The sequence below is a fragment of the Phocoena phocoena genome, chromosome X (assembly GCF_963924675.1).
Source record: "Phocoena phocoena chromosome X, mPhoPho1.1, whole genome shotgun sequence".
Classification (NCBI taxonomy): Eukaryota; Metazoa; Chordata; class Mammalia; order Artiodactyla; family Phocoenidae; genus Phocoena; species Phocoena phocoena.
Window position 1 is genome coordinate 44538248 of NC_089240.1, and position 11631 is coordinate 44549878.

General features: G+C 34.8%; 1 pseudogene; it reads left to right on the top strand.

The window, feature by feature from the left end:
• Nucleotides 1-2464: 2464 nt before the first annotated feature.
• The window catches only part of LOC136142108 (uncharacterized), a 13744-nt pseudogene continuing 4577 nt past the window's right edge, over nt 2465-11631 (top strand).

Sequence of the window (11631 nt, forward strand, 5' to 3'; positions counted from 1 at the left end):
GACCACCTAGAGGGGTGGGATAGGGAAGGTGACAGGGAGGCTCAAGAGGGAGAGGGTATGGGGATATATGTATACATATAGCTGATTCACTTTGTTATATAGCAGAAACTAACACAACACTGGAAAACAATTATACTCCAATAAAGATGTAAAAAAATTAAAAAAATAAAAACATACAAACAAGAAGATGTTTAAATAAACCCTTTAGCCAAAGGTATTGGAATAGGGCAACCTAGCAAAACAGAAAACTTTTGACAATACCTGCCCTTCTCCATGCCAGCACCAATGGTAAAATTATCTCGACTGATGTCAGGAAGGCCAAAAGGGGAGCTTAACTACCCTACCCCAACTAGTTGAATGAGGTAAAACATAGCAGTGTAAAATGAATCCCAAGCAATCAGAAGAAAGGAAATAATTAAGATAAAACTAGGCATCAATAAAATTGAAAACCTATTATCAATAAAGCCAAAAGCTCTTTCTTTGAAAATAGCAATAAAATTGACAAATCTTTAATGAGTTTGACAAAAAATAACATGAAAGAAAACAACAATTACTAATATCAAGTTTGAACTGGGGAATATAATTATAGATCCTTTAAAAGGATACCTAGGGATGATTACAAACAGTTGTACAAACACAAATTTGACAATGTAAATAAAATAGAACAATTCCTTTTTAAATTTATTTTTTTAGTGAAGTATAGTTGATTTACAATGTTGTGCCAATCTCTGCTGTACAGCAAAGTGACTCAGTTATATATAGACATTCTTTTTTTAAATATTCTTTCCCCTTACGGTTTGTCACAGGATATCAAATACGGTTCCCTGTGCTATACAGTAGGACCTTGTTTATCCATCATGTATATTATAGTTCACATTTGCTAATCCCAAACTCCCAGTCCTTCCCTCCCCCCTCCACTCTCCTTTGGCAACCACAAGTCTGGAACAATTCCTTTAAAACCACATATTACCATAACTCACCCCATATGAAACAGATAACATTGAGTCCTATATCTATAAGATAAATTGAATCTGTAATTTAAAAGCTTCAAAAAATCATCTAGACACAGAAGGTTTTCACTAGAGAATTCTACCAAAATTTTAAAGAAGAATTAACACCAATTCTGCAAATCTCTTCCGCAATATAGGAGTACAATTCCCAACTACTTTTATGAGACCTGTGTTATTCCAAAAACAGATAAAGACAGTACAACAAAAGAAAACTAAAAACCAATATCTCTCATGAGCATAAAAGCAAAAACCCTAAAAAATACTAGCAAAATTTATTTAGTAATGTATCAAAATAATTATATACAATGACCAAGTGGGGTTTATTCCAAGAATACAAGGCTGGTTCAATATTTTAAAATAAAAACTGTAACAATAGGTTAAAGAATAAAAATCATATCAATTGATAAAGAAAAAGCATTTGAAAAAATTCAACACCCAAGCAGGATTAAAAAAAAAAGACTCTCAGCAAATTAGGAAGAGAGGGGGACTTCCTCAACTTGAAAAAGAACATCTATAAACACCCTAGAGCTAAGATCATACTTAGTGGTAAAGAGTGAATGCTTTTTCTTTAAGATTAGAAACATGGAATGTATGTCCAGTCCCACCGCTCTTATTCAACATATTACTGGATGTCTTAGCAAGTACTGACACAGTAAGGCCAGAAAAGGAAATAAAAGGGATATAGATTGGAAAGGAAAAATTAAATTATCCTTAATGGCAGATAACATTGTTGTCTATGTACAAAGCCCCAAGGAGTCTACAAAAAAAAACAAAACACAGAAAACTTCTAGAACTAATAAGAGAATTCAGCAACGTTACAGGCTACAAGATCATCAGCCAAAAATCAACCTTACTTCTCTATATTAGCAAAGAATATGTGGAAACAAATCAAAAACTAAATACCATTTACAATCACTCCTAAAAAAGAAATACTAGGTGTAATTTTAATAGTAAGACTTGTAAAGCATCTGTACGTTGATCTCTTACATGAAGATGAGCAAGAGGTCCTGATATCACAGCTTCTGATGTCAATGGAGATCCCTTCCATGTCTCCCTTGATCTATTCCAAACCACATAGCTGGCAAGATGTCTGTGAAGATCAATGGATGAAACACTGTCAGGGGCAATTTCACCATCTATGACTGAAGCCAATTAAAATGCTGATTAAATAAAACAAGAACTAAATAAATGAAGATACATAACATTTCCATGGACTGGAAGAATGAAAACAGAAAATATGTCAATTTTCTCACATTAATCTATAGGTTTAACACAATTCTCATCAAAAATTCCAGCAAGATTATTTATAGATACAGACAAGTTAGTACTAAAATTTATACAGTAAGTCCCCTACATACAAACCTTCAAACTGCAAACTTTCAAAGATGTGAACATACCTTCACATGTCCAATCATGTAAGTTAGTTCGCATGTCTGGTATACATTGTCATGTGCATGCATCCTCTACAAGTGGTTGTGCTTTTGTGTACTTTACTGTACAATACCGTTGCTGTGCAACACGAGGAGCTTACTAATGAAGACTTGATGGAGTTGGACACCCAGAGAAAGGATGAAGAGAGATATGAGGAAGAAGTAACTGAAGAACCGAAGATATTCATGACACAGGAAATGGCAAGGGGATTCTCTTTATTTGAGGACACACTGTTAGTTTTTGAGGCACAGGACCTGAACACAGAACGGTACATGATGGTTGCAGCAGCCATTCAGAATGCAACCCATTGCTACTGTGTCATCTATGATGAGAAAAAAGAGCTACTACCCAGACATCACTGGATCATTTTTTCAAGAGCATAGATAGAATTGAATCCAGCAAGGAGCCAGAACCTGTGCCATCAATGCCAGGCGTGAGTGAAGTTGCAGCTTGCCCTCCATCTCCTATTGCTGGCCATCCTTCAGCTCTACCATCTCCCACCTACCCTCCCTCCTCCAGTCAGTAACTCTTCTTCCCTGTTCACTCGATGCCAGCCCCTGTATGCCAGCTGTTGTACTGTACTACGGTACTTTTCAAGGTGCTGTACTGTAAGATTAAAAACGTTTTAATTTTTGTGGGTGTTTTTTTTTTGGCTGCATTGGGTCTTCGTTGCTGCACGTGGGCTTTTCTCTGGTTGTGGCGAGTGGGGGTTGCTCTTCGTTGTAGTGCACGGGCTTCTCACTGTCGTGGCTTCTCTTGTTGCAGAGCACAGGCTCTTGGCACATGGGCTTCCGTAGTTGTGGCTCGCGGGCTCAGTAGCTGTGGCTCATGGGCTCCAGAGCATAGGCTCAGTAGTTGTGATGCACGGGCTTAGTAGCTCCGTGGCACGTGGGATCTTCCCGGACCAGGGATCGAACCTGTGTCTCCTGCATTGGCAGGTGGATTCTTAACCACTACACTACCAGGGAAGCCCCTTTGTGTTTGTTTTTTATGTATTATTTGTATGAAAAGTATTTTAAACCTATTACAGTACAGTACTATATAGCCGATTGTGTTAGTTGGGTACCCAGGCTAACTTTGTTGGACTTACAAACATGTTCTTGGAACAGAGCTCATTCATATGTAGGGGACTTACTATGGAAAGACAAATAAACTCGAATAACTAAAACAATTCTGAGAAAGAAAAATAAAGTGGGAGAAATCACTCTGCTAATGTTAAGACTTACTATATAGCTACAATAATGAAGACAATGTGGTATTGCAGAGGAATAGGCACACATGTAAACTGAGCAGAATAGAGAACACAGAAATAGATTCACACAAAAATGCCAAACTGATTTTGGACAAAGGGCAAAAGCAATTCAGTGGAAGAATGATACCTCTTTAAAAACTTGTACTGGTACAATTAGACATCTATAGGAAAAAAAAGAACCTAAAAGTCACATCATATACAAAAGTCAAATCCATGATGGATAGTGGATTTAAATGTCAAGAGTAAACTTTTAAAAATTTAAGAAAAAAAAACAGGAGAAAAATCTTGATGACCTGGGGATAGATGAAAAGTCCTTAGATATGACACAATAACATGATCCATTAAAAAAAACATAAATTGGATTTTATCAAAATTAAAATCAAAAACATTTGTGCTGCTAAACACTGTTAAGATGATGAAAAGACAAGCTACAGACTGGGAGAAAACATTTTGCAAATTACATATCAAACATGATCTTATATTTACAATATATAATGAAGTCACAAAACTTAACAGTAAAACAATATTCAGTTAGAAAAGAAGTAAAAGACATGAACTGACATTTTACCGAAGTCAGTCATATGGATGGAAAATAAGCACATGAAAAGATGTTCAACATTTTTAGCCATCAGGGAATTGCCAATTAATGCCACAACGTTAAATCACTACACAGATAGCAGACTGGCTAAAATAAAATATAGTGACAATACCAAATGCTAGTGAGAATTAGGAAACTAGATCTTTCATACATTGTTAGTGGTAATGTAAGATGGTACAACTACTCTGGAAAGTAATTTGGCATTTTCTTATAGAACTATACCTGTACTTACCATATAACCCAGCAATCACACTCTTGAGTATTTATTCCAGAGAAATGAAAACATATCTTTACACAAAAATCTTCATGTGAATGTTCATAGCAGCTTTATTCATAACAACAAAAATACTGGAAACAACCTAAATATCTTTCAGTAGTTAAACAAATTCTAGTGCGTCCCTACAACTGAATACTATTTAGCAAAAAGAAATAATTGAATTATCGATAAATGCAACGTCCTGTATGTATGTCATAGACATTACATTCAATGAAAAAAATACTCTAAAGGTTACGTACTGTATGATTCTATTTATATAACATTCTCAAAATGACAAAGCTATAAAGATGGAGAACAGATTAGTGATTGCCAGGGAACGGAGATGGGGGAGAGTTGTTGCTAAATGAGAGGCAATATGAGGAACTTCCTTTGCAATGATGAAATAATTCTGTATCATGACTGTGGTGATGATTTCATGAATCTAAACATGTGATAAAACTGTATAAAGCTATACATACACAATTTTTAATGCCTGCAAAAAATAGTGAAATTGAGTGCTTTGTAAAAGTCTAGTTAATAATAATCTGCCGATGTCAATTTCCTAGTTGTGATACTGTACTCTAAATATAAGATGTCTCCATTGTGGGAAGTTGGTTGAAGGGCACATAGGAATCTATGTACCATTTCTGAACTTCCTGTGAGTCAGCAGTTATTTCAAAATAGAAAGTTTAAAAGATATTTGCATATTATATATTGCATTAAGACACCCTATCAAATTTGTATGGAAACCACAGATCTGCTTTTTTTTCCCTCACATTTTTTGTGAGATCAGGAAGAAGTAGGCATCTTGGAAAAAAACAGCAACATTAAAGTTTCCTTCTGGGGAAGACAGGTGTCTTATCCAGTGAAAGGGGTTGGAAACTGGATATACAACTTCTGTCCTTGTCACTTAAAGTAGTGCCCACTTAAATTTGTTGAGACTTTTTTTGTGGCCTAGTATGTAATCTATCCTAGAGAATGTTCCATGCACTTGAAAAGACTGTATATTCTACTGTTTTTGGATGTACTGTCCTGTAGATATCTGTAGATAAGTCCAACTGTTCTATTGTGTCAAGGACTATGGAAAAAAGTATGGAAGCTCCTCAAAAAACTAAAATAAGAACCACCATATGATCCAGCAATTCCACTCCTGGGTATATATTCAAAAAAAAAACAAAAACACTAATTCGAAAAAATACATGCACCCCAGTGTTCATACCAGCATTATTTACAATAGCTAAGATATGGAAGCAACCCAAGTGCCCATCAACAGACAAATGAATAAAGAATATGTGATATATATATATATATCACATATACAATGGAATATTACTCAGCCATAAAAATAATGAAATTCTGCCATTTGCAGCAACGTGGATGGACCTAGAGAATATTATGCTTAGTGAAATAAGTCAGGCAGAAAGACAAATACTACATGATATCACTTATATGTGGAATCAAAAAAATAAAATAAACGAATTATACAGCAGAACAGAAACAGACTCACAGATATAGAAAACAAACTACTGGTTACCAGTGGGGAGAGGGAAGGGGAGGGGGCAAGATAGGGGTAGGGATTAAGAGATACAAACTACTATGCATAAAGTAAATGAGCAAAAAGGATATATTGTACAGCACAGGGAATTATAGCCATCATCTTGTAATAACTTTTAATGAAGTATAATCTGTAAAAATACTGAATCACTATGCTGTATACCTGAAACTAATACTGTAAATCAACAATACTTCAATTTTAAAAAAGAAGTCATGTCTAATCCTAAGAGGGAGCAGTTCCACAGAAACAGCTGTTAACTAGAAAAGGCAAAGTGAAAGGCCTGCTTCAGAGTCCTGCAATACTCACAGCTTGTTCAAGCCAATTACCCTGTGGTGAGACACCAGGAAAATACAGAGACATTTACAGTAATCTCTCCCTGGAAGATGCCTCCTGATCCCAAACTACTCTAGACTTAGCAGTTTTAGTAATTTCTAAGCCAAAAAATTCATAGGACTTCTACTTGGTGCCTACCATTTAAAGCACATAGTGGTTTAGAGTTAAACAGACCAAGAGTGAAAACTGGCTCCACAGATTTACCAGGTGTGTGAACTTGGCCAACAACTTTTCTTATCCTCAGATTCCTCATCTGTAAAATGGGGATAATCAGATCTGTTTCATTATTAAATACAACAGTATCTGAGAAGTCTTTCCTGACAACTTTTGATAAGATATCCTCTAGGGTTCAGTCATGCTCTTCCAATAGTAATCCTGCAATTATCTGTCTGCTTATCTGTGTTAAGCAAACACAGATGGTACGGTTTCTAAGGGATAAGACCTGCCATGTGTATTCCCCAGAGCATGGCAGAGTCCCAGTCTAGATTCTCACAAGTGGTCAGGGAATGACAGATCACTATTATTGTATTTAATATTTCATCACTTGAGAATGTACATGAAAAATTAGTGAATAGCTGATATGCTAGAATTCAGTTTCATTTTCACTCTCCATTGTATCTCTAAACTTCTAAAACTTCTAGAATGGGACTTCTGGTATCCTGACATTGTAGATTTGTGAAAGACTCCAGCCTCCCCATTACATTCTGTCTCAGAGCTGGCCTTATCTTCAAACTAAATTGAACGTTCACTGAAGGTTTCCCAAATACAATGCTATTAAGCACACATATGAGGCCCTTAATAAATTATGTCTATATGGATGAACTGTTGAACAAATACAAATATGTTAATTGGATTTTTTAGGTGAAAAGCATGGTTTTCCTTCAAGCTCACAAAGTAAGACTCAAAAGTGTGAAATGAATACACAATGGAATCGTCACATCCAGGTGAGCTTTCTTACAATCTAGAGGACACAACTGCTTTTATTTTCTTCCTATACATTTCAACACTGCTTTTCTATTTTACTTCCCATGGTCTTAGTTCTGCTACTGTACAAATACAGATATTGAATTCAACAACTACAACCTTTGGTTTTACTTTTAAAAGTATGTTTCTGACTTCCTCATTAGACTGTGAGATCCTTCAAGGTAGGAACCATGTTTCATTATGCTTTCATGTCTAGCACCTGAAACTGCCTGAAATATGGTAGGACCCCCTGAAGAGGTTTTGATTTAACGAATATTTTGTAAATATACTGTAAGGAGAAAATTCCTATTCCAAACTGGTATTGGTATAGTAGATGCTATCTTTCCAAGACACCATATGAATAGCTTCTGTGTAATAGATGCCATTTAATTTGTACAAGAAATCTGAGGTTTCGGAGATCCAGAACTCTGCTCCATTTCTGTCATCTGTTATGGGTTTAATTTTGTCCCCTCAAAATTCATACGTTGAAATCCTAACATCCACTGCCTCAGAATATGATCTTATTTGGAAACTGGGTCATTGCAGAGGTACTTAGTTCCTAATCCAATACAACTGGTGTCCTTATAAAAGAACACCATGTAAAGAAATAGACAAACACAAAGGGAGAATGAAGCCAGAGATCCGGGTGATGAATTTACAAGCCAAGGAGAGAGGCCTGGAACCAGTCTTTCCCGTATAGTCCTCAGCAGTAATCAACCAGGCTGACACATTTATTTCGAATTTCAGATTTCTAGCCTCCAGAATTGTGAAACAATAAATTTCTGTTGTTTAAGTCATAACTTCATAATGGCAGCCCTAGCAAACTCATACAGCTTCTGATATAGCAGTTAGCATAGTTCTTGGCACCAACATAAACTAAGGCGACATTTTTAACATCTCAGTCATTTAGGGATTTTATTTCATATCAACACTCAGTTGATACGTATATTCTCCAGGAAGCCTTCTATGCTCCCTGCCTCCCAATGATTCCCAATTCCTCATATGGACATATGCTTTCTCTCTTTTTCAGAATCAAGTAATTTTAATAATCACAAACTGAAATTATCCTTAGCTTTTTAAAAAAAATTTACTGAAGTATACTTGATCCCTTTGGACATATGCTTTCTTCTCTCTCGGCTAAATGCTTAGGACTAGAATGGCTGGATCAAATGGTAGACATAGGCCCAGGGTTGTTTTAAAAGAAATTTCTAAACTGTTTTCCAAATGTTGTACCATTATATATTCCCACAGCAGTGTATAAGAATGCCAGCTCTTCCACATCCTGACTAACACTTAGTGTGGTTAGTCTTTTTTTAATGAAATTTTATTTTAAAACAATTTCAGATTTACAGAAATCAGTTTCCCCAGTTGTTAACATCTTCCATTACTATGGTACATTTGTCAGAAATTATGAAGCAACACTGACACATTAACTAACGTCCATACTTTATTCATATTTGTTCAATTTTTATCGAATGTTCTTTTTCTGTTCCACGACCTCATCTAAGACACAACATTACATTTAGTCATCATGTCTCCCTAGGCTCTTCTTTATTGAGGGGGGGGTGTAACAGTTATTAATTTTTTTTCCAGCCTTGCTGAGATATACTTGACAAATAAGAATCGTATATATTTAAGGCTTACAAAATGATATTTTGATACATGTATACATTGTGAAATTATTATCACAATCAAGCTAATTAACATATCCATCATATCACATAGTTCCAATTTTGTATGTGTGTGGTAAGAACACTTAAGATCAACTATCTTAGCAAGTTTCAAGTATCTAATACAGTATTATTAACTACAGTCACCATGCTGTTCATTAGGTCTCCAGAAATTATTCATCCTGCATAACTGAACTTTTATACCCTTTGACTAACATCTCCCCATTTCTCCCACTGCCCAGTCCCTGACAATCACCATTCTACTCTCTGCTTTTATGAGTTTGACTTTTTTTTAGATTCCACATACAAGTGAGATCATGCTGTATTTGTGTCTGGCTTATTTCACTTATCATAATGCCCTCATATTCATCCATGTTGTCACAAATGGCAGTATTTCCTTCTTTTTAAAGGCTGAATAGTATTCCATTGCTGTGACAGTTTCTCAGACTTTCCTTGTTTTTGATAACCTTGACAGTGTAGAGTAATACTGGTCAAGTAATTTTTAGAATGCACCTCAATTGTGTTTGTTTGATGTTTTTCTCATGGTTAGACTGAGCTTATGGATTTTGGGGAGGAAGACCACAGACATGAAGTGACATTCTCAATACAACACATCCGGGGTATATTCTATAAACTTGACTTGTAACTGATAAAGTTAACCTTGATCACTTGGCTCAGGTAGAGTTTGCCAGGTTTCTCCATTGTATAGTCGCAACTTTTATTTCTCTATAAATCCCATGGACATTGAAAATAAAATTGAAAGTAATATTAAGAACAACTTTAAGTCCACAAATTTGATAACCTACATAAAATGGTCCAGTTCCTTGAAAGACATAATCTGCCAAAACTCACACAAGAAGAAATAGACAATCTGAATAGGCCTCTATCAATAAAAAATTGAATGAATAATTAATAACCTTCCAAAATAGAAAGTGACAGGCCCAGATAGGTTATTAGTGAATTCTACCAAACATTTAAGGATGAAATTATATCAATTCTCTATAATCTATTCCAAAAGATAGAAACTGAGGGAATACTTCCTAACCCATCTATGAGGCCAGCATTATGCTAATATAAAAACTACACAGACATTAGAGGAGAAAAGAAAACTACAGGCCAATATCTCTCATGAATATAAAAATCCTCAGAAAAATATTAGCAAATCAAATCCAACAATGTATAAAAAGAATTATACACCACAATCATGTGGAATTTATCCTAGGCATGCAAGACTGGTTCAACATTCAATAATGAATTAAGGTAAATCTTCACATTAATAGGCAAATAATGAAAAATCGTATGATTATATCAATAGGTGCAGAAAAAGCATCTGTCAAAGACCAACACTCATTCATGCTAAAAAGTCTCAGAAACTAGGAATAAAGGGGCACTTCCTCAACTTGATAAAGAACATGTACAAAAACCCTACAGCTAACATCATACTTAATGGTGAGAAACTACAAGTTTTCCTGCTAAGATTAGGAACAAGGCAAGGAAGTCCCCTCTCACCACTACTTTTCAACATTGTACTAGAAGTCCTAGCTAATACAATAAGACAAGAAAATGGAACAAAATGTATATACACTGGGAAGGAAGAAATAAAACTATCTGTGTTGTCAGAAGACATAATCATCTATGTAGAAAGAAACAACAAAAAACCTAAATCAACAAAAAACCTGAAAGAATCAACAAAAATCTCCTGGGACTAACAAGTGATTATAGCAAGTTTGCAAGATATGGGTTAATATGCCAAAGTCAATAATTCCTATATGCAAGTAACGAGCAAGTGTAAGTGAAATTAACACAATACTATTTATATTAGCACACAAAAATGAAATATTTACATATAAATCTAACAAAATATGTACAATTCCTATCTAAGAAAATCTACAAAGCTCTGATGAAAGACATCAATGAAGAATTAAATAAATGAAAAGATGTCCCATGTTCATGGATAAGAAGACTCAATATTGTCAAGATGTCAGTTCTTCTCAATTTGGCTTAAAGATTCAATACAATACCAATCAAAATCCCAGCAAGTTATTTTATGGTTATTGACTACTGATCCAGTTTATATGGAGAGGGAAAAGATCCAACATAGCTAACTTACTGTTGAAAGAGAAGGAAAAAATCAGAGTATTGACATTATTCTAATTTAAGACTTACTATAAAGCTACACAATCAATAGAATGTGGTACTGGTGAAAGAACAGACAAATAGATCAATTAAACAGAATAGAAAGCCCAGAAATAGATTTTCACAAATAAATAGAAGTGATCGTCAAGGCAGCAAAGACAACTCAATAGAGGAAGAATAGCCTTTTCAACAAATGGTGCTGGAACAATTGAACACACACATAAAAAAAATAAATCTAGACACAGAATTTACATACTTTACAAAAATTAACTCAAAATGGATCATAGACCTAAAAGTAAAATGCAAAACTATAAAACTCTTAGAAGATAATATAGGAGAAAATCTAGAGGACTTTGGATATGATGATGACTTTTTAGCTGGAAAACAAAAGAAATAAATAATTGATGAACAATTGAAAGAAATAATT